This window comes from Salvelinus alpinus, chromosome 11 (assembly GCF_045679555.1).
Source record: "Salvelinus alpinus chromosome 11, SLU_Salpinus.1, whole genome shotgun sequence".
Lineage (NCBI taxonomy): Eukaryota > Metazoa > Chordata > Actinopteri > Salmoniformes > Salmonidae > Salvelinus > Salvelinus alpinus.
Genome location: NC_092096.1, coordinates 3,688,849 through 3,710,284, shown reverse-complemented (window position 1 = coordinate 3,710,284; position 21,436 = coordinate 3,688,849).

Genomic DNA, 21,436 nt, shown 5'->3' with positions numbered 1-21,436 from the left:
TCTAAAGGTGTGAGGAGAGGAGGTTGGCAGGTTGTGTGTTTCTAAAGGTGTGAGGGGAGGAGGTTGGCAGGTTGTGTGTTTCTAAAGGTGTGAGGAGAGGAGGTTGGCAGGTTGTGTGTTTCTAAAGGTGTGAGGAGAGGAGGTTTGGCAGGTTGTGTGTTTCTAAAGGTGTGAGGAGAGGAGGTTGGCAGGTTGTGTGTTTCTAAAGGTGTGAGGTGAGGAGGTTGGCGGGTTGTGTGTTTCTAAAGGTGTGAGGAGAGGAGGTTGGCAGGTTGTGTGTTTCTAAAGGTGTGAGGTGAGGAGGTTTGGCAGGTTGTGTGTTTCTAAAGGTGTGAGGTGAGGAGGTTGGCAGGTTGTGTGTTTATAAAGGTGTGAGGAGAGGAGGTTGGCAGGTTGTGTGTTTCTAAAGGTGTGAGGAGAGGAGGTTGGCAGGTTGTGTGTTTCTCAAGGTGTGAGGAGAGGAGGTTGGCAGGTTGTGTGTTTCTAAAGGTGTGAGGGGAGGAGGTTGGCAGGTTGTGTGTTTCTAAAGGTGTGAGGTGAGGAGGTTGGCAGGTTGTGTGTCTCTAAAGGTGTGAGGAGAGGAGGTTGGCAGGTTGTGTGTTTCTAAAGGTGTGAGGAGAGGAGGTTGGCAGGTTGTGTGTTTCTAAAGGTGTGAGGGGAGGAGGTTGGCAGGTTGTGTGTTTCTAAAGGTGTGTGGTGAGGAGGTTGGCAGGTTGTGTGTTTCTAAAGGTGTGAGGAGAGGAGGTTGGCAGGTTGTGTGTTTCTAAAGGTGTGAGGTGAGGAGGTTGGCAGGTTGTGTGTTTCTAAAGGTGTGAGGTGAGGAGGTTGGCAGGTTGTGTGTTTCTAAAGGTGTGAGGGGAGGAGGTTGGCAGGTTGTGTGTTTCTAAAGGTGTGAGGTGAGGAGGTTGGCAGGTTGTGTGTTTCTAAAGGTGTGAGGAGAGGAGGTTGGCAGGTTGTGTGTTTCTAAAGGTGTGAGGTGAGGAGGTTGGCAGGTTGTGTGTTTCTAAAGGTGTGAGGTGAGGAGGTTGGCAGGTTGTGTGTTTCTAAAGGTGTGAGGAGAGGAGGTTGGCAGGTTGTGTGTTTCTAAAGGTGTGAGGTGAGGAGGTTGGCAGGTTGTGTGTTTCTAAAGGTGTGAGGAGAGGAGGTTGGCAGGTTGTGTGTTTCTAAAGGTGTGAGGTGAGGAGGTTGGCAGGTTGTGTGTTTCTAAAGGTGTGAGGTGAGGAGGTTGGCAGGTTGTGTGTTTCTAAAGGTGTAAGGAGAGGAGGTTGGCAGGTTGTGTGTTTCTAAAGGTGTGAGGAGAGGAGGGTTGGTGTGACTGGGTATTATCCTTAGAACACATTGCTTGCGTCCCAAATTGCATCCTATTCCTTATGTAGTGCACTACGGGAGCCCATAGGGTAAGGGGCCCATAGCACTAAATACGGAACAGGGTGTCATTTGGAACGCATCCCATAACAACCATTAACAGGGGTTCTCCACATGTCTCTCAATGGTCACATCACAGTAAAAAAGATAATTTCAAATAGACTACATTCCTGTTTGATCTGGGAGCAGCCTCTCCTCTCCTCTCCTCTCCTCTCCTCTCCTCTCCTCTCCTCTCCTCTCCTCTCCTCTCCTCTCCTTTCCTCTCTTTTCCTCTCCTCTCCTCTCCTCTCCTCTCCTCTCCTCTCCTCTCCTCTCCTCTCCTCTCCTCTCCTCTCTTCTCCTCTCCTCTCCTCTCCCATGGCCCCTTTTTCATTGTGATAATATTTTTTTTTATATCTCCAAGCCATGACCCAGTTAAATGAGTGATAGGGAAGACATCTCTTCCCTCCTGACAATATTTTGCAGTTAAAAAATTGGTTTATAACAGAACTTTATAGTATAACCAAACAAAGAAAAGGAGAAGTCACAGTAAAGGGGTGTGATGAGGCGAGGTGTGTGTGTGTGTGTGTGTGTGTGTGTGTGTGTGTGTGTGTGTGTGTGTGTGTGTGTGTGTGTGTGTGTGTGTGTGTGTGTGTGTGTGTGTGTGTGTGTGTGTGTGTGTGTGTGTGTGTGTGTGTGTGTGTGTGTGTGTAGTCAGACTGAAAAACCTTAGAGAGCGAGCTCCAGCGATCCCTCAGAGGATAGAAGCGTACACACAGCAGATATCTACCATCAACTAGTCTGGCCTAGTTTAACTTTATATTATTACTCCATGAATTAAATATACTGTACTCCATCACATCTGCCTTTAGTTAAACGAAGAGCACATGACAAACAAACTACACAGAAAACATTAGGAGGGAAAGTTGATCTCTCTCCTTTTCCTCAAAGACGTTCAACATTAGGAGGGAAAGTTGGTCTCTCTCGTTCCTCAAAGACGTTCAACATTAGGAGGGAAAGTTGGTCTCTCTCGTTCCTCAAAGACGTTCAACATTAGGAGGGAAAGTTGGTCTCTCTCGTTCCTCAAAGACGTTCAACATTAGGAGGGAAAGTTGGTCTCTCTCGTTCCTCAAAGACGTTCAACATTAGGAGGGAAAGTTGGTCTCTCTCGTTCCTCAAAGACGTTCAACATTAGGGGGGAAAGTTGATCTCTCTCGTTCCTCAAAGACGTTCAACATTAGGTGGGAAAGTTGGTCTCTCTCGTTCGTCAAAGACGTTCAAAATTAGGAGGGAAAGTTGGTCGCTCTCGTTCCTCAAAGACGTTCAACATTAGGAGGGAAAGTTGGTCTCTCTCGTTCCTCAAAGACGTTCAACATTAGGAGGGAAAGTTGGTCTCTCTCGTTCCTCAAAGACGTTCAACATTAGGAGGGAAAGTTGGTCTCTCTCGTTCCTCAAAGACGTTCAACATTAGGAGGGAAAGTTGGTCTCTCTCGTTCCACAAAGACGTTCAACATTAGGAGGGAAAGTTGGTCTCTCTCGTTCCTCAAAGACGTTCAACATTAGGAGGGAAAGTTGATCTCTCTCGTTCCTCAAAGACGTTCAACATTAGGAGGGAAAGTTGGTCTCTCTCGTTCCACAAAGACGTTCAACATTAGGAGGGAAAGTTGGTCTCTCTCGTTCCTCAAAGACGTTCAACATTAGGAGGGAAAGTTGGTCTCTCTCGTTCCACAAAGACGTTCAGTAGATGTTCTTGCTTTTGCTTTTAGTCTCCCTCTCTCTCTCTCTCTCTCTCTTTTCTCTCCCTCTTCTCCCTCTCTCTCTCTTTTCTCTCCCTCTTCTCCCCCTCTCTCTCTTTTCTCTCCCTCTTCTCCCTCTCTCTCTCCCTCTTCTCCCCCTCTCTGTCTCTCTCTCTCTCTCTCTCTCTCCCTCTCTCTCTCTTTTCTCTCCCTCTTCTCCCTCTCTCTCTCTCTCTCTCTCCCTCTCTTTTCTCTCTTTTCTCTCCCTCTTCTCCCTCTCTCTCTCCCTCTCTCTCTCTCTTTTCTCTCCCTCTTCTCCCTCTCTCTCTCGCTTTCTCTTCTCCCTCTCTCAATATATCTCTCATTTGTCTTTAGATATTTTAAGCGTGTCAAAATTCACATGTAAGTACGTCTGAGAAAGAGTAGCATGCAGGCCCAGAGTAGTGACAGACAGACTGTCAGACAGAACGACAGAACGACAGACAGACAGACAGACAGACAGACAGACAGACAGACAGACAGACAGACAGACAGACAGACAGACAGACAGACAGACAGACAGACAGACAGACAGACAGACAGGAGAAAGTAGAGGGAAGATCTGAAGTCAATCTTCTGGGCTAGAAGTCGTTACCAACATCACTGTCTGTCTGTCTGTCGTTCTGTCTGTCTGTCTGTCTTTCCGGGCTAGAAGTCGTTACCAACATCACTGTCTGTCAGCCTAATTAAGTCTAACATCTGGTCCCCGCTCAGAATGGATGGCACACACACACACACACGCACGCACACACACAGCCACACACACACACACACTACGGCAGCGGAGTACAGATAACTCCCGTGTGACATGTTGAGAGGTGTCATACATCTCAGTGATCATCAAGCAACAGGGACTCATAAAAACCTTTCATCACTAACCAGGAAGCTGTTCTCCTTCAGGAGGAGAAAACACACACGTGATGAGAACTAAAACACAACGACAGAACGAAGGGAGAGAAACATGTCAAGAGAGAGAAAGGGTGTGTGTGTGTGTCATCTATCATTACATCAATCTGTTATGTTACTGCCATTTTAGCTGGTGTTAATGATGAGGTTTCCTTTGACCATGTGGATTATTTGAGTACATAGACTGACTGTTGGCTTGAGTCCCCTGTGTTTTATCTCAGGATCCAGGTCAATCTGTTCTACTTGTATTTATGAGAGGTGTTGACATGTCTGTTGAGCTGTCTGTCTAAACTACTGGCACACAACTCAGACACCCATTCATACCCCACAAGACATGCCACCAGAGGTCTCTTCACAGTCCCCAAGTCCAGAACAGACTATGGGAGGCACACGGTACTACATAGAGCCATGACTACATGGAACTCTGTTCCAGATCAGGTAACTGATGAAAGCAGAAAAATGACATTTAAAAAAACAGATAAAAATACACATTATGGAACAGCGGGGACTGTGAAGCAACACAAACACGATAACATACGCGCTATACACACACACGTACACATGGATTCTGTGTTGTAGATATGTGGTAGTGGAGTAGGGGCCTGAGGGCACATACTTAGTGTGTTGTGAAATCTGTTATGAACGTATTGTAATGTTTTAAATTGTATAACTGCCTTCATTTGGCTGGACCCCTTTAAAACTGACTGCTGACTTTATTTCATAAAAATCTAAAATAAAAAATGAATTGTGTTGTATTAGGTTCTCCTACAGGATCCAGGTCAATTAGTGATGTATTAGGTTCTCCTACAGGATCCAGGTCAATTAGTGCTGTATGAGGTTCTCCTACATGATCCAGGTCAATTAGTGATGTATTAGGTTATCCTACAGGATCCAGGTCAATTAGTGATGTATTAAGTTCTCCTACAGGATCCAGGTCAATTAGTGCTGTATTAGGTTCTCTTACAGGATCCAGGTCAATTAGTGATGTATTAGGTTCTCCTACAGGATCCAGATCAATTAGTGATGTATTAGGTTCTCCTACAGGATCCAGGTCAATTAGTGCTTTATTAGGTTCTCCTACATGATCAAGGTCAATTAGTGATGTATTAGGTTCTCCTACAGGATCCAGGTCAATTAGTGCTTTATTAGGTTCTCCTACATGATCCAGGTCAATTAGTGATGTATTAGGTTCTCCTACAGGATCCAGGTCAATTAGTGATGTATTAGGTTCTCCTACAGGATCCAGGTCAATTAGTGTTGTATTAGGTTCTCTTACAGGATCCAGGTCAATTTGTGCTTTATTAGGTTCTCCTACATGATCCAGGTCAATTAGTGATGTATTAGGTTCTCCTACATGATCCAGGTCAATTAGTGATGTATTAGGTTCTCCTACATGATCCAGGTCAATTAGATAACCTAAAGATGCCAGAATCACAATAAAGTAGTGACAGTCATAGTGGGTTATTGTCAGATATCAACAGGATTAAAGTATTACTTCTAGTCAGTACAGTGGGTAATGAGGTAGGATGTTGCCACCAATGGGTAATGAGGTAGGATGTCGCCACCAGTGGGTAATGAGGTAGGATGTCACCACCAGTGGGTAATGAGGTAGGATGTTGCCACCAGTGGGTAATGAGGTAGGATGTCACCACCAGCGGGTAATGAGGTAGGATGTTGCCACCAGTGGGTAATGAGGTAGGATGTTGTCACCAGCAGGTAATGAGGTAGGATGTTGTCACCAGCGGGTAATGAGGTAGGATGTCGCCACCAGTGGATAATGAGGTAGGATGTCGCCACCAGTGGGTAATGAGGTAGGATGTTGCCACCAACGGGTAATGAGGTAGGATGTCGCCGCCAGCGGGTAATGAGGTAGGATGCTGCCACCAGCGGGTAATGAGGTAGGATGTTGCCACCAGCGGGTAATGAGGTAGGATGTTGTCACCAGCGGGTAATGAGGTAGGATGTTGTCACCAGCGGGTAATGAGGTAGGATGTCGCCACCAGTGGATAATGAGGTAGGATGTTGCCACCAGCGGGTAATGAGGTAGGATGTTGTCACCAGCGGGTAATGAGGTAGGATGTTGTCACCAGTCGATAATGAGGTAGGATGTTGCCACTAGCGGGTAATGAGGTAGGATGTTGTCATTTGATTGATGATTACATTCAGATGAAGATAGTGTTGTAACCACAATAGCCTGGATCCATTCAGAACAATACAAAACATGCAGTAGTAGAAAACACAATAGCCTGGATCCATTTCAGTAGTAGAAAACACAATAGCCTGGATCCATTTCAGTAGTAGGAAACACAATAGCCTGGATCCATTTCAGTAGTAGAAAACACAATAGCCTGGATCCATTTCAGTAGTAGAAAACACAATAGCCTGGATCCATTTCAGTAGTAGGAAACACAATAGCCTGGATCCATTTCAGCAGTAGAAAACACAATAGCCTGGATCCACTTCAGCAGTAGAAAACACAATAGCCTGGATCCATTTCAGCAGTAGAAAACACAATAGCCTGGATCCACTTCAGCAGTAGAAAACACAATAGCCTGAATCCATTTCAGCAGTAGAAAACACAATAGCCTGGATCCATTTCAGTAGTAGGAAACACAATAGCCTGGATCCATTTCAGCAGTATAAAAGACAATAGCCTGGATCCACTTCAGCAGTAGAAAACACAATAGCCTGGATCCATTTCAGCAGTAGAAAACACAATAGCCTGTATCCACTTCAGCAGTAGAAAACACAATAGCCTGAATCCATTTCAGCAGTAGAAAACACAATAGCCTGGATCCATTTCAGCAGTAGAAAACACAATAGCCTGGATCCATTTAAGTAGTTGAAAACACATGACAGATATGGAGCAAATCTGACATTTGAACACTAGCAATGACATCAGACCTAACGCAATAACAAACTAGCTCCATGCATCTGTGTCAAACACACACACACACACACACACACACACACACACACACACACACACACACACACACACACACACACACACACACACACACACACAGCCCCATGACTCTGTGACCTCCTTTCTGACCTGGCACAAAATTGACTCTCCATTTCCGAACGAGACTACGTACGAACAAAAATATATATAAAATATATTTATTTTTTTGGGGGGGGGGGATAAATACATTGTAAAAAGCCCCAAGTCAGACATAGAAAGAGCCAATGCATGAAACTAATTGGAGCCCAAGGGGTAATATTTGTTCTCCTGAAATAATAATTATGTGTACAGTCTTTGTGAGCTAACAGAGAGAGAGAGGGAGAATCCAACATTATGTATCCGTCAATAACCATTTGCTGTGGGTCTGTGGAGGCAGGAGGGGCTGCGTCCCAAATGGCACGCTATTCCCTACATAGTACACTAGTTGAGACTACAACAGTAGTGCGCTATATAAGAAATAGGGCTCCATCTGGGAAAAAAACAGGGAGGAAGCCAGTCGTATTTCATGTGTCTGGACTCATTGTTTACAAGATATCACATATACTATATATACAGCAGTATGCGGACACCTCTTGAAATGAGTGGATTCGGATATTTCGGCCACATACGTTGCTGACAGGTGTACAGAACCCAGCACACCGCCATGCAATCTCCATAGACAAACATTGGCAGTAGAATGGCCTTTTCTGAAGAGCTCAGTGACTTTCAACGTGGTACTGTCATAGGATGCCACCTTTCCACCAAGTCAGTTCGTCAAATTTCTGCCCTGCTTGAGCTGCCCCGGTCAACTGTAAGTGCTGTTATTGTGAAGTGGAAACGTCTAGGAGCAACAACGGCTCAGACGCTCAGCATTTTCCACAGAACGGGACCGCCGAGTGCTGAAGCCTATACTTGTAAAAAATTGTCTGTCCTCAGTTGCAACACTCACTACCGAGTGTCCAAACTGCCTCTGGAAGCAACGTCAGCACAAGAACTGTTCGACGGGAGCTTCATGAAATGGGTTTCCATGGCCGAGCAGCCGCACACAAGCCTAAGATCACCATGTGTAACGCCAAGCGTCAGCTGGAGTGGTGTAAAGCTCGCCGCCATTGGACTCTGGAGCAGTGGAAACGCTTTGTCTGGAGTGATGAATCCCGTTTCACCATCTGGCAGTGCGACGGACTTATTTGGGTTTGCCGGATGCCAGGAGAACACTACCTGCTTAATGCATAGTGCCAACTGTAAAGTTTGGTGGAGGAGGAATAATGGTCTGGGGCTGTTTTTCATGGTTCGGGCCCCTTAGTTCCAGTGAAGGGAAATCTTAATGCTACAGCAAGGACATTCTAGATCGTTTTACACTTCCAACTTTGTGGCAACAGTTTGGGGAAGGTCCTTTCCTGTTTCAGCATGACAATGCCCCCGTGCACAAAGCGAGGTAAATACAGAAATGGTTTGTTGAGATCAGTGTGGAAGAACTTGACTGGCCTGCACAGAGCCAGGCCTAATCACCCAACTACAGCGTCCGACCCCACTAATGATCTTGTGGATGAATGGAAGCAATTCTCCGCAATCATTTTCCAACATCTAGTGGAAAGCCTTCACAGAAGAATGGAGACTGTTATAGCAGCAAAGGGGGGACCAACTTGTCACGTATACTCCCTCTCCAGCCTCTCTAGGTCATCAGGCTGCTGATTTTCCCACAGACCTGTCACCATCGTCAAGCGCACCTGGACTCCATCACCTCCTTGATTATCTTCCCTATATCTGTCACTCCCTTCTGGTTCTTTCCTCGGGTGTTATTGACTCTGTTTCATGTCGGTGTGTTGTTTGTGTTTAATGTTTAGTTTATTTATTAAAACACTCACTGCCTGAAATTGCTTTGCGACTCTCAGCGCACTCGTTACACCCGGTACAGGCTCTTATGCCTCAGCCGGATCGCCAGGCTCCCCCTGCCGCCGCCGGCTCGTCAGGCTCTTATGCCTCAGCCGGATCGCCAGGCTCCCCTGCTTCCACCGGCTCGTCAGGCTCTCACGCCTCAGCGGGATCACCAGGCTCCCCTGCCTTAGCCGGTCTGTCAGGTTCCCGCGCACCAGCCAGCTCGACAGGTTCCCGAGCCTCAGCCGGCGTGACAGGTTCCCGAGTTTCAGCAGGGGTGACCGGTCCACTCCTGATCCCCGAGTTTGTCCCCTTTGCCTGCGTCCAACGGCTGGAGCCGCGCATCGGGGAGGGGGTACTGTCACGTATACTCCCTCTCCGGCCTCAAGGTCATCAGGCTGCTGATTATCCCACACACCTGTCACCATCGTCTCGCTCACCTGGACTCCATCACCTCCTTGATTATCTTCCCTATATCTGTCACTCCCTTCTGGTTCTTTCCTCAGGTGTTATTGACTCTGTTTCATGTCGGTGCGTTGTTTGTGTTTCGTGTTTAATGTTTTGTTTATTTATTTAAACACTGCCTGTACTTGCTTCCCGACTCTCAGCGCACTCGTTACACAACTTCATATGAATGTCCATGATTTTGGAATGAGATACTGGACGAGCAGGTGTCCACATACTTTTGGTAATGTAGTGTAGATAAAAAGAAAATAGCAACAATAAAATAACGATTAAGAGGCTATAGACAAGACATACCGGCACCAAGGCAGTCAGTGTACTGGGGTAAGACGTACTTCAAGTTCAAGTTATCTTTATTGTCCCAATTGAGAAATGTGTTCTGCAGTCAGGGTTCAACAACATTAAAAACACTGACAACCATACAACAGATACACACATAAAACAACAAGTTGGATAAAATAACAGTTATTGTGCAAAAGTGCAGCAATAAATAGACTAAAGTACTATGTACATGTAGGTAGGCGGTGAAAAGCAGAAAGTCCGGGAAACCGTTTGAATAAACTGTTCAGCAGACATTGCTTTGGGGTAGAAGCTGTTCAGAAGCCTTTTGGTCCCAGACTTGGTGCTCTAGTACCGCTTGCTGTGTGGTAGCTCAGACAACAGATTGCATCTTGGGTGGTTGGTGTCTTTTGAGAAATTTTAGGGCCTTCCTCTGACACTGCCTGGTATAGATGTTCTGGATGGCAGGGAGCTCGGACTCAGTGATCCGTACGCACTACCCTCTGTAGCGCCTTGCAATCGGCTGCCAAGCAGTTGCCATTCCAAGCAGTGATGCAGCCACTCAAGATGCTGTCAATGGTATAACTTTTAAAGGATATGAGGGCCCATGACAAATCTTTTCATCCTCCTGTTATGAAAGTGACGTTGTCGTGACCCTCTTCACAACTGTGATGGTGTTTGGACCATGACAGGTCCTTAGTGATGTAGACACAGAGGAACATGAACCTCTCGACCGTCTCCATTATAGCCCTGTCAATGTGAATAGGGGCGTGCTCGGCCCTCCGTTTCCTGTAGTCCATGATCAGCTCCTTCTGTCTTGATGACGTTGAGGGAGAGGTTGTGGTACTGGCACCACTCTGCCAGGTCTCCTACCTTTTCTCTGTACGCTGTTTCAACGTCGTCGGTGATCAGGCGACAATGTTGTGTCGTCAGCAAAGTTAATAATGATGTTGGAGTTGTGCCTAGCCACACAGTCCTGGGTGAACAGGGAGTACAGGAAGGGGGCTAAGCACGCACCCCTGAGGGGCCCCCATGTTGAGGGTCAGCATGGCAGATGTGGTGTTGGAGTCGTGCCTGGCCACACAGTCCTGGGTGAACAGGGAGTACAGGATGGGGCTAAGCCCTCACCCCTAAGGGGCCCCAGTGGCAAGTATGGTGTTGCCTACCCTCATCACCTGGGGGCGGGCCGTCAAAGTCCAGTATCCAATTGCAGAAGGAGGTGTGTTAATCCCAGGGTTCCTTAGCTTAGTGATGAACATGGAAGGCACTATGGTGTTGAACGCTGAGCTGGAGTCAATGAACAGCATTCTCACTTAGGTGTTGCTTCTGTCCTGGTGGGAAAGGTCATTAGTCATTTAGACAGGTTACCTTGGCATTCTTGGGCACGGGGACTGTGGTGGTTTGCTTGAAATGTTGATGTTGCAGACGGGACAGGGAAAGGTTGAAAATGTCAGTGAAGACACTTGCCAGCTGATCAGCGCATGCTCTGAGTACGCGTCCTGGTAATCCATCTGGCCCCACAGCCTTGTAAATGTTAACCTGTTTATTAAAGGTCTTACTCACATCAGCTACGGAGAGCCTGATCACACAGTTGTCCGGAACAGCTGGTGCTCTCATGTATAGTTCAGTGTTGCTTGCCTCAAAGCGAGAATAGAAGTCATTTAGCTCGTCTGGTAGGCTCGAGTAACTAGGCAGCAGACGGCTGGGTTTCCCTTTGTAATCCGTGATAGTTTGCAAGCCCTGCACACATTCGACTAGCGTCGGGTCCGTTATAGTAAGATTCAAACTTTAGTCTTGTATTGACACTTATTAACCTGTTTGATGGTTCATCAGAGGGCGTAGCTGGATTTCTTATAAGCGTCTGGATTTGTTTCCTGCTCCTTGAAAATGGCAGCTCTAGCCTTTAGCTCAGTGCGAATGTTGCCTGTAATCCATGGCTTCTGGTTAGGATATGTACGTACGGTTACTGTGGGGACTACACCGTCGATTCGGTAAACTACTCAATACCATCAGTTGAATCCCGGAAATAGATACCAATCTGTGTCCTAGCTTAGCGTCCGCTTCATCCGACCACTTTCGAATTGAGCGCATCACTTGGTACTTCCTGTTTGAGTTTTTTGCTTGTATGCAGGAATTAAGAGGATGGAGTTATGGTCAGATTTGCCAAATGGAAGGTGAGGGAGAGCTTTGTTTGAGTCTCTATGTATAGAGTAGATCAAGAGGTTTAGTTGCACAAGAGACATTGGATTTCAATTTCCCTGCATAAAAATCCCTGGCCACTAGGAGCGCCGCATCTGGGTGAGCATTTTTCTTCTTTGTTTATGGTGTAAGCATTGGTTTTTGGGGTGGAAACTAGACATCTACAAAAACTATTAAAGAAAACTCTCTTGGTAAATAGTGTGTTCTACAGCTTATCATGAGGTACTCTACCTCAGGCGAGTAGAACCTCAATGTTCTTAATACTAGAGGTCGAGCGCTTCAATTTTTGTTGACAAAGCGACACACGTCACCTCCACTCATGTTATTGGACGCAGCTCTTCTGTCCTGTATAGCAAAAAAAACACCACGATGTATAGTATTATCCATGTCCTTGTTCAGCCCCGGTGTAACATAGGATATTACAGTTATTCAGATCACATTGATAGGATAGTATCGAACGGAGCTCATCCAGTTTATTCTCCAGTGATGGCACGTTCGCCAATAGAACGGAGGGCAATGGAGACTTGTCCACTCGCCATCGCAGTCTTGTCAGATATCACGCACATTGACCCCTATAGCTCCGCCTTCCCCCGGGGTTGAGCATTATGTCCTTTGCCTCTGATTGGTTGAAATAGAAGTCCTCAACCAAATCAAGGGTTATTAAAATCTGTTTTGATGTTCAGATGCTGTTTTCGGTCATATGAAACGATGGTCGAAACATTGTGTAAAAAATAAAAACAAAATGGCACATTGGTCAGGCGCAATTCTCGGAAAACAAATACCTGAATACTTTTTTTGTTGTAAGTTATTGAAGTATTACTTTTGGAAGATACAATAATTTACATAGATTCTGTTAATTACCGAAATTACTGAAGATTCCAGTAGCTTTGCAACCCTGTTAGGACAGCTAATGAGGTCTGTTAAATTTCTGTTGACTAGTTGGGACTATGACTAAAAAGGCTTCATAGACAGTTTAATATTGTAAGAATCATTGTGGATACGACCCCAGGACTATGGGCCTCACCTTCTCCCCAAAATGGGTTGTTATTTTTGTATCCCAGTCTTTTTCGGTCAACCATCATTTGATTGAAGGCCTCTTTATTCTCGTTGGCTTGCTCTGAGAGACTGCTCTTCTACCTGGTAGAGAGATAAGACACATACACATTTACACACCTAGGATACCTAGGATACACCCTCCTTCTCTCTCTCACTTCCTTACAAATTCCTCTTATGTAGCTTCTCTAAAATCCTACAATATAATGCTTGGTCCATGAGCCAACCCTGCCTGCTCCCTCTTCAGGATAGTTACCTGATGGACGGACATTTGAATATGTCTTTCTAGAGGAGGGTGGGGGGGGGGGGGGGAGAGAGCAGGACCAATCAGAGTCCAGAGGAAGTGGTGGTGAAAGACTGTGTTCATCTTCAGTAATCAGAGAGCTAGTTAGGTACCTAATTGATTAATGGAATTCTGCTTTACAGCCACCAGTTCTGCCAGGTCATCTCTTTCTACCCACATCCTCTTACATGTAGAGGACTTTTTAGAGAGAGATAAGAGTCTGAAAATAAGTGAAAATATTCCTTGTCAAACTCATTTCAAAATATATTCCTTGAAATATTATTTTCAACGGTGTTGTTTTCAAATCCAACTCCGTTCCGTGTGTCGTCTGGTCTCCTCTTGGATCTGTAGCGTAGAAATGAGCAGAGGAAACCACGAGATAACAACACAGAATAGAACGGACATTAAAGGGGTAGAGAGAGCAGGAACTGTCACAGGAAGGCCAAAAAGATAATCACGGACAACAACCAGCCGAGCCACTGCCTGTTCACCCCGCTACCTTCCAGAAGGCGAGGTCAGTACAGGTGCATCAAAGCTGGGACAGAGAGACTGAAAAACAGCTTCTATCTCAAGGCCAACAGACTGTTAGACAGCCATTCACTAGCACAGAGAGGCTGCTGCCAACATACAGACTTGAAATCATTGGCCACTTTAATAAATGGAATACTAGTCACTTTAAAAATGCCGCTTTAATAGTGTTTACATATCTTGCATTACTCATCTCATATGTACAGTGGGGAGAACAAGTATTTGATACACTGCCGATTTTGCAGGTTTTCCTACTTACAAAGCATGTAGAGGTCTGTAATTTTTATCATAGGTACACTTCAACTGTGAGAGACGGAATCTAAAACAAAAATCCAGAAAATCACATTGTATGATTTTTAAGTAATTAATTTGCATTTTATTGCATGACATAAGTATTTGATCACCTACCAACCAGTAAGAATTCCGGCTCTCACAGACCTGTTAGTTTTTCTTTAAGAAGCCCTCCTGTTCTCCACTCATTACCTGTATTAACTGCACCTGTTTGAACTCGTTACCTGTATAAAAGACACCTGTCCACACACTCAATCAAACAGACTCCAACCTCTCCACAATGGCCAAGACCAGAGAGCTGTGTAAGGACATCAGGGTTAAATTGTAGACCTGCACAAGGCTGGGATGGGCTACAGGACAATAGGCAAGCAGCTTGGGGAGAAGGCAACAACTGTTGGCGCAATTATTAGAAAATGGAAGAAGTTGAAGATGACGGTCAATCACCCTCGGTCTGGGGCTCCATGCAAGATCTCACCTCGTGGTGCATCAATGATCATGAGGAAGGTGAGGGATCAGCCCAGAACTACCCGGCAGGACCTGGTCAATGACCTGAAGAGAGCTGGGACCACAGTCTCAAAGAAAACCATTAGTAACACACTACGCCGTCACAGATTAAAATCCTGCAGCGCACGCAAGGTCCCCCTGCTCAAGCCAGCGCATGTCCAGGCCTGTCTGAAGTTTGCCAATGACCATCTGGATGATCCAGAGGAGGAATGGGAGAAGGTCATGTGGTCTGATGAGACAAAAATAGAGCCTTTTGGTCTAAAATCCACTCGCCGTGTTTGGAGGAAGAAGAAGGATGAGGACAACCAAGAACACCATCCCAACCGTGAAGCATGGAGGTGGAAACATCATTCTTTGGGGATGCTTTTCTGCAAAGGGGACAGGGCGACTTCACCGTATTGAGGGGAGGATGGATGGGGCCATGTATCGCGAGATCTTGGCCAACAACCTCCTTCCCTCAGTAAGAGCATTGAAGATGGGTCGTGGCTGAGTCTTCCAGCATGACAACAACCCGAAACACACAGCCAGGGCAACTAAGGAGTGGCTCCGTAAGAAGCATCTCAAGGTCCTGGAGTGGCCTAGCCAGTCTCCAGACCTGAACCCAATAGAAAATCTTTGGAGGGAGCTGAAAGTCCGTATTGCCCAGCGACAGCCCCGAAACCTGAAGGATCTAGAGAAGGTCTGTATGGAGGAGTGGGCCAAAATCCCTGCTGCAGTGTGTGCAAACCTGGTCAAGAACTACAGGAAACGTATGATCTCTGTAATTGCAAACAAAGGTTTCTGTACCAAATATTAAGGTCTGCTTTTCTGATGTATCAAATACTTATGTCATGCAATAAAATGCAAATTAATTACTTAAAAATCATACAATGTGATTTTCTGGATTTTTGTTTTAGATTCCGTCTCTCACAGTTGAAGTGTACCTATGATAAAAATTACAGACCTCCACATGCTTTGTAAGTAGGAAAACCTGCAAAATCGGCAGTGTATCAAATACTTGTTCTCCCCACTGTATATACGGTATTCTATACTATCTATTTCATCTTAGCCTATGCCACTCTGACATTGCTCATCCATATATTTATATTTTCTTATTCCATTCCTTTACTTTTTTGTATGTATTAGGTATTTGTTGTGGAATTGTTAGATATTACGTGTTAGATATTGCTGCACTCCAGTGTTTAATGGCTATATTGTAATTACTTCGCCACCATGGCCTATTTATTGCCTTACCTCTCTTATCCTACCTCATTTGCACACACTGTATATAGACTTTTCCTACTGTATTATTGAATGTATGTTTGTTTATTCCATGTGTAACTCTGTGTTGTTGTGTGTGTCGAACTGCTTTGCTTTATCTTGGCCAGGTCGCAGTTGTAAATGAGAACTTGTTCTCAACTAGCCTACCTGGTTAAATAAAGGTGAAATAAAACATGTTTTAAAAAACTGTCGGGAACTAGAAGCACAAGCATTTCGCTACACACGCAATAACATCTGCTAACCATGTGTGTGTGTGACCAATAACATCTGCTAACCATGTGTGTGTGTGACCAATAACATCTGCTAACCATGTGTGTGTGTGACCAATAACATCTGCTAACCATGTGTGTGTGTGACCAATAACATCTGCTAACCATGTGTGTGTGAGACCAATAACATCTGCTAACCATGTGTGTGTGTGACCAATAACATCTGCTAACCATGTGTATGTGTGACCAATAACATCTGCTAACCATGTGTATGGACCAATAAAATGTGACTTGATTTGAGATGATAAGGGTTAGTAGACATTGAGGAAGAGGAAGAGCAGGGTCTGACCTGGTCTCTCTCCTTCATCGTCTGCTCTGTTAAACGGATGGCTGCGTCCCTGGCAGCCACGGCCTCCTCAAACTTCTGCTCATCAAATCTGAAATAAAAAAGTTATGTATATTATTTCTCACGTGGAATGCATTTCAAAGTGCTTAACAAATTAAATAATATAAAGTGAGAAGGATAACAATCTAGTGAGCCTTTGTGTCACGCCCTGACCTTAGTTATCTCTGTTTTCTGTATTATTTTGGTTAGGTCAGGGAGTGACGAGGGTGGGTATGCTTGTTATGTATTGTCTAGGGTTTTTGTATGTCTAGGGGTGTTTGTACGTCTAGGTATATGTATGTCTATGGTGGCCTGAATTGGTTTTCTAATCAGAGGCAGCTGTTTATCGTTGTCTCTGATTGGGGATCATATTTAGGCAGCCATTTCCCCTTTTGGTTTTGTGGGTTCTTAGTCTATGTCTATGTGTAGTTGCCTGTTTCTGCACTCTTTGTATAGCTTCACGTTTCGTTGTTTTGTTCTGTGTTCATTCTTAATAATAAAGATAATGTACGTATACCACGCTGCGCCTTGGTCTCCACCTTTTGACGACCGTGACACATTGTCTCTTTTATCCTGAAAAGATATGAAGTACCTGGCATTTTGGGTTTAAAAAAAAGTGCGTTTATAAATAAAATATTATTATCATGACTACCGCTCCAGGTCACACGAGGAGATTGGTGGAGTCAGGTAGGAGACCTGAGCCAACTCCCCTTGCTTACCGTGGCGAGCGTCATACTGGTCAGGCACCGTGTTATGCGGTGGAGCGCACGGTGTCTCCAGTACGTGTTCTTAGCCCGGTGCCCTATATCCCAGCTCCTCGCATCGGCCGGGCTAGGGTGAGCATCCAGCCAGGAAGGATTGTGCCAGCCCTGCTCTCCAGACCTCCAGTACATCTCTACGGCCCAGGATATCCTGCGCCGGCTCTGCACACTGTGTCTCCAGTGCGTCTGCACAGCCCAGTGCGTCCTGTGCCTACACCCCGCACGTGCAGGGCCAAAGTTACCATCCAGCCAGGACGGGTTGTGCAGGCTCTTTGCTCGAGACCTCCAGTGCGCCTCCACGGCCTAGTGTATCCGGTGCCTCGGCCAAGGACAAGGCCTCCTGCATGTCTCCCCAGCCTGGTGAGTCCTGTGCCTGTGCTAAGCCCTAACCCTCCTGCATGTCTCCCAAGCCTGGTGAGTCCTGTGCCTTCTCCCAGAGCCAGGCCTCCTGTGTGTCTCTCCACTCAAGTGGTGATCCATGGCAAGAAGCCTTTAGTGGTGATCCATGGCACGAAGCCTCCAGTGATAATCCATGGCAGGAAGCCTCCAGTGATGATCCATGGCACGAAGCCTCCAGTGATGATCCATGGCACAAAGCCTCCAGTGATGATCCATGGCAGGAAGCCTCCAATGATGATCCATGGCACAAAGCCTCCAGTGATAATCCATGGCAGGAAGCCTCCAGTGATGATACATGGGACGAAGCCTCCAGTGATGATCCATGGCACGAAGCCTCCAGTGAGGATCCATGGCACGAAGCCTCCAGTGATGATCCATGGCACGAAGCCTCCAGTGATGATCCATGGCACGAAGCAGTATCTGGTTGTATCTCAGACAGTATCTGGTTGTATCTCAGACAGTATCTGGTTGTATCTCAGACAGTATCTGGTTGTATCTCAGACAGTATCTGGTTGTATCTCAGACAGTATCTGGTTGTATCTCAGACAGTATCTGGTTGTATCTCAGACAGTATCTGGTTGTATCTCAGACAGTATCTGGTTGTATCTCAGACAGTATCTGGTTGTATCTCAGACAGTATCTGGTTGTATCTCAGACAGTATCTCAGACAGTATCTGGTTGTATCTCAGACAGTATCTGGTTGTATCTCAGTCAGTATCTGGTTGTATCTCAGTCAGTATCTGGTTGTATCTCAGTCAGTATCTGGTTGTATCTCAGTCAGTATCTGGTTGTATCTCAGTCAGTATCTGGTTGTATCTCAGACAGTATCTGGTTGTATCTCAGACAGTATCTGGTTGTATCTCAGACAGTATCTGGTTGTATCTCAGACAGTATCTGGTTGTATCTCAGACAGTATCTGGTTGTATCTCAGACAGTATCTGGTTGTATCTCAGACAGTATCTGGTTGTATCTCAGACAGTATCTGGTTGTATCTCAGACAGTATCTGGTTGTATCTCAGACAGTATCTGGTTGTATCTCAGACAGTATCTGGTTGTATCTCAGACAGTATCTGGTTGTATCTCAGACAGTATCTGGTTGTATCTCAGACAGTATCTGGTTGTATCTCAGACAGTATCTGGTTGTATCTCAGTCAGTATCTGGTTGTATCTCAGTCAGTATCTGGTTGTATCTCAGTCAGTATCTGGTTGTATCTCAGTCAGTATCTGGTTGTATCTCAGTCAGTATCTGGTTGTATCTCAGACAGTATCTGGTTGTATCTCAGACAGTATCTGGTTGTATCTCAGACAGTATCTGGTTGTATCTCAGTCAGTATCTGGTTGTATCTCAGTCAGTATCTGGTTGTATCTCAGTCAGTATCTGGTTGTATCTCAGACAGTATCTGGTTGTATCTCAGACAGTATCTGGTTGTATCTCAGACAGTATCTGGTTGTATCTCAGTATCTCAGTCAGTATCTCAGTATCTCAGTCAGTATCTCAGTATCTCAGACATTATCTGGTTGTATCTCAGTATCTCAGTCAGTATCTGGTTGTATCTCAGACAGTATCTGGTTGTATCTCAGACAGTATCTGGTTGTATCTCAGACAGTATCTGGTTGTATCTCAGACAGTATCTGGTTGTATCTCAGACAGTATCTGGTTGTATCTCAGACAGTATCTGGTTGTATCTCAGTATCTCAGTCAGTATCTCAGTATCTCAGACATTATCTGGTTGTATCTCAGTATCTCAGACATTATCTGGTTGTATATCAGTCAGTATCTGGTTGTATCTCAGACAGTATATGGTTGTATCTCAGACAGTATCTGGTTGTATCTCAGTCAGTATCTGGTTGTATCTCAGTATCTCAGACATTATCTGGTTGTATATCAGTCAGTATCTGGTTGTATCTCAGACAGTATATTGTTGTATCTCAGACAGTATATTGTTGTATCTCAGACAGTATCTGGTTGTATCTCAGTCAGTATCTGGTTGTATCTCAGTATCTCAGACATTATCTGGTTGTATATCAGTCAGTATCTGGTTGTATCTCAGACAGTATATTGTTGTATCTCAGACAGTATCTGGTTGTATCTCAGTCAGTATCTGGTTGTATCTCAGTATCTCAGACATTATCTGGTTGTATATCAGTCAGTATCTGGTTGTATCTCAGACAGTATATTGTTGTATCTCAGACAGTATCTGGTTGTATCTCAGTCAGTATCTGGTTGTATCTCAGTATCTCAGACATTATCTGGTTGTATATCAGTCAGTATCTGGTTGTATCTCAGACAGTATATTGTTGTATCTCAGACATTATCTGGTTGTATCTCAGACATTATCTGGTTGTATCTCAGACAGTATCTGGTTGTATCTCAGACAGTATCTGGTTGTATCTCAGACAGTATCTGGTTGTATCTCAGACAGTATCTGGTTGTATCTCAGACAGTATCTGGTTGTATCTCAGACAGTATCTGGTTGTATCTCAGACAGTATCTGGTTGTATCTCAGACAGTATCTGGTTGTATCTCAGACAGTATCTGGTTGTATCTCAGACAGTATCTGGTTGTATCTCAGACAGTATCTGGTTGTATCTCAGACAGTATCTGGTTGTATCTCAGAAAGTATCTGGTTGTATCTCAGACAGTATCTGGTTGTATCTCAGTCAGTATCTGGTTGTATCTCAGACAGTATCTGGTTGTATCTCAGTCAGTATCTGGTTGTATCTCAGACAGTATCTGGTTGTATCTCAGTCAGTATCTGGTTGTATCTCAGACAGTATCTGGTTGTATCTCAGACAGTATATTGTTGTATCTCAGACAGTATCTGGTTGTATCTCAGACAGTATCTGGTTGTATCTCAGACAGTATCTGGTTGTATCTCAGACAGTATCTGGTTGTATCTCAGACAGTATCTGGTTGTATCTCAGACAGTATCTGGTTGTATCTCAGACAGTATCTGGTTGTATCTCAGACAGTATCTGGTTGTATCTCAGACAGTATCTGGTTGTATCTCAGTCAGTATCTGGTTGTATCTCAGTCAGTATCTGGTTGTATCTCAGTCAGTATCTGGTTGTATCTCAGTCAGTATCTGGTTGTATCTCAGTCAGTATCTGGTTGTATCTCAGTCAGTATCTGGTTGTATCTCAGTCAGTATCTGGTTGTATCTCAGACAGTATCTCAGACAGTATCTGGTTGTATCTCAGACAGTATCTGGTTGTATCTCAGACAGTATCTGGTTGTATCTCAGACAGTATCTGGTTGTATCTCAGACAGTATCTGGTTGTATCTCAGACAGTATCTCAGACAGTATCTGGTTGTATTGTTGTATCTCAGACAGTATATTGTTGTATCTCAGACAGTATCTGGTTGTATCTCAGACAGTATATTGTTGTATCTCAGACAGTATATTGTTGTATCTCAGACAGTATATTGTTGTATCTCAGTCAGTATCTGGTTGTATCTCAGACAGTATCTGGTTGTATCTCAGACAGTATCTGGTTGTATCTCAGACAGTATCTGGTTGTATCTCAGACAGTATCTGGTTGTATCTCAGTCAGTATCTGGTTGTATCTCAGACAGTATCTGGTTGTATCTCAGACAGTATCTGGTTGTATCTCAGACAGTATCTGGTTGTATCTCAGACAGTATCTGGTTGTATCTCAGACAGTATCTCAGACAGTATCTGGTTGTATCTCAGACAGTATCTGGTTGTATCTCAGACAGTATCTGGTTGTATCTCAGACAGTATCTGGTTGTATCTCAGACAGTATCTGGTTGTATCTCAGACAGTATCTGGTTGTATCTCAGACAGTATCTGGTTGTATCTCAGTCAGTATCTGGTTGTATCTCAGTCAGTATCTGGTTGTATCTCAGTCAGTATCTGGTTGTATCTCAGTCAGTATCTGGTTGTATCTCAGTCAGTATCTGGTTGTATCTCAGACAGTATCTGGTTGTATCTCAGACAGTATCTGGTTGTAT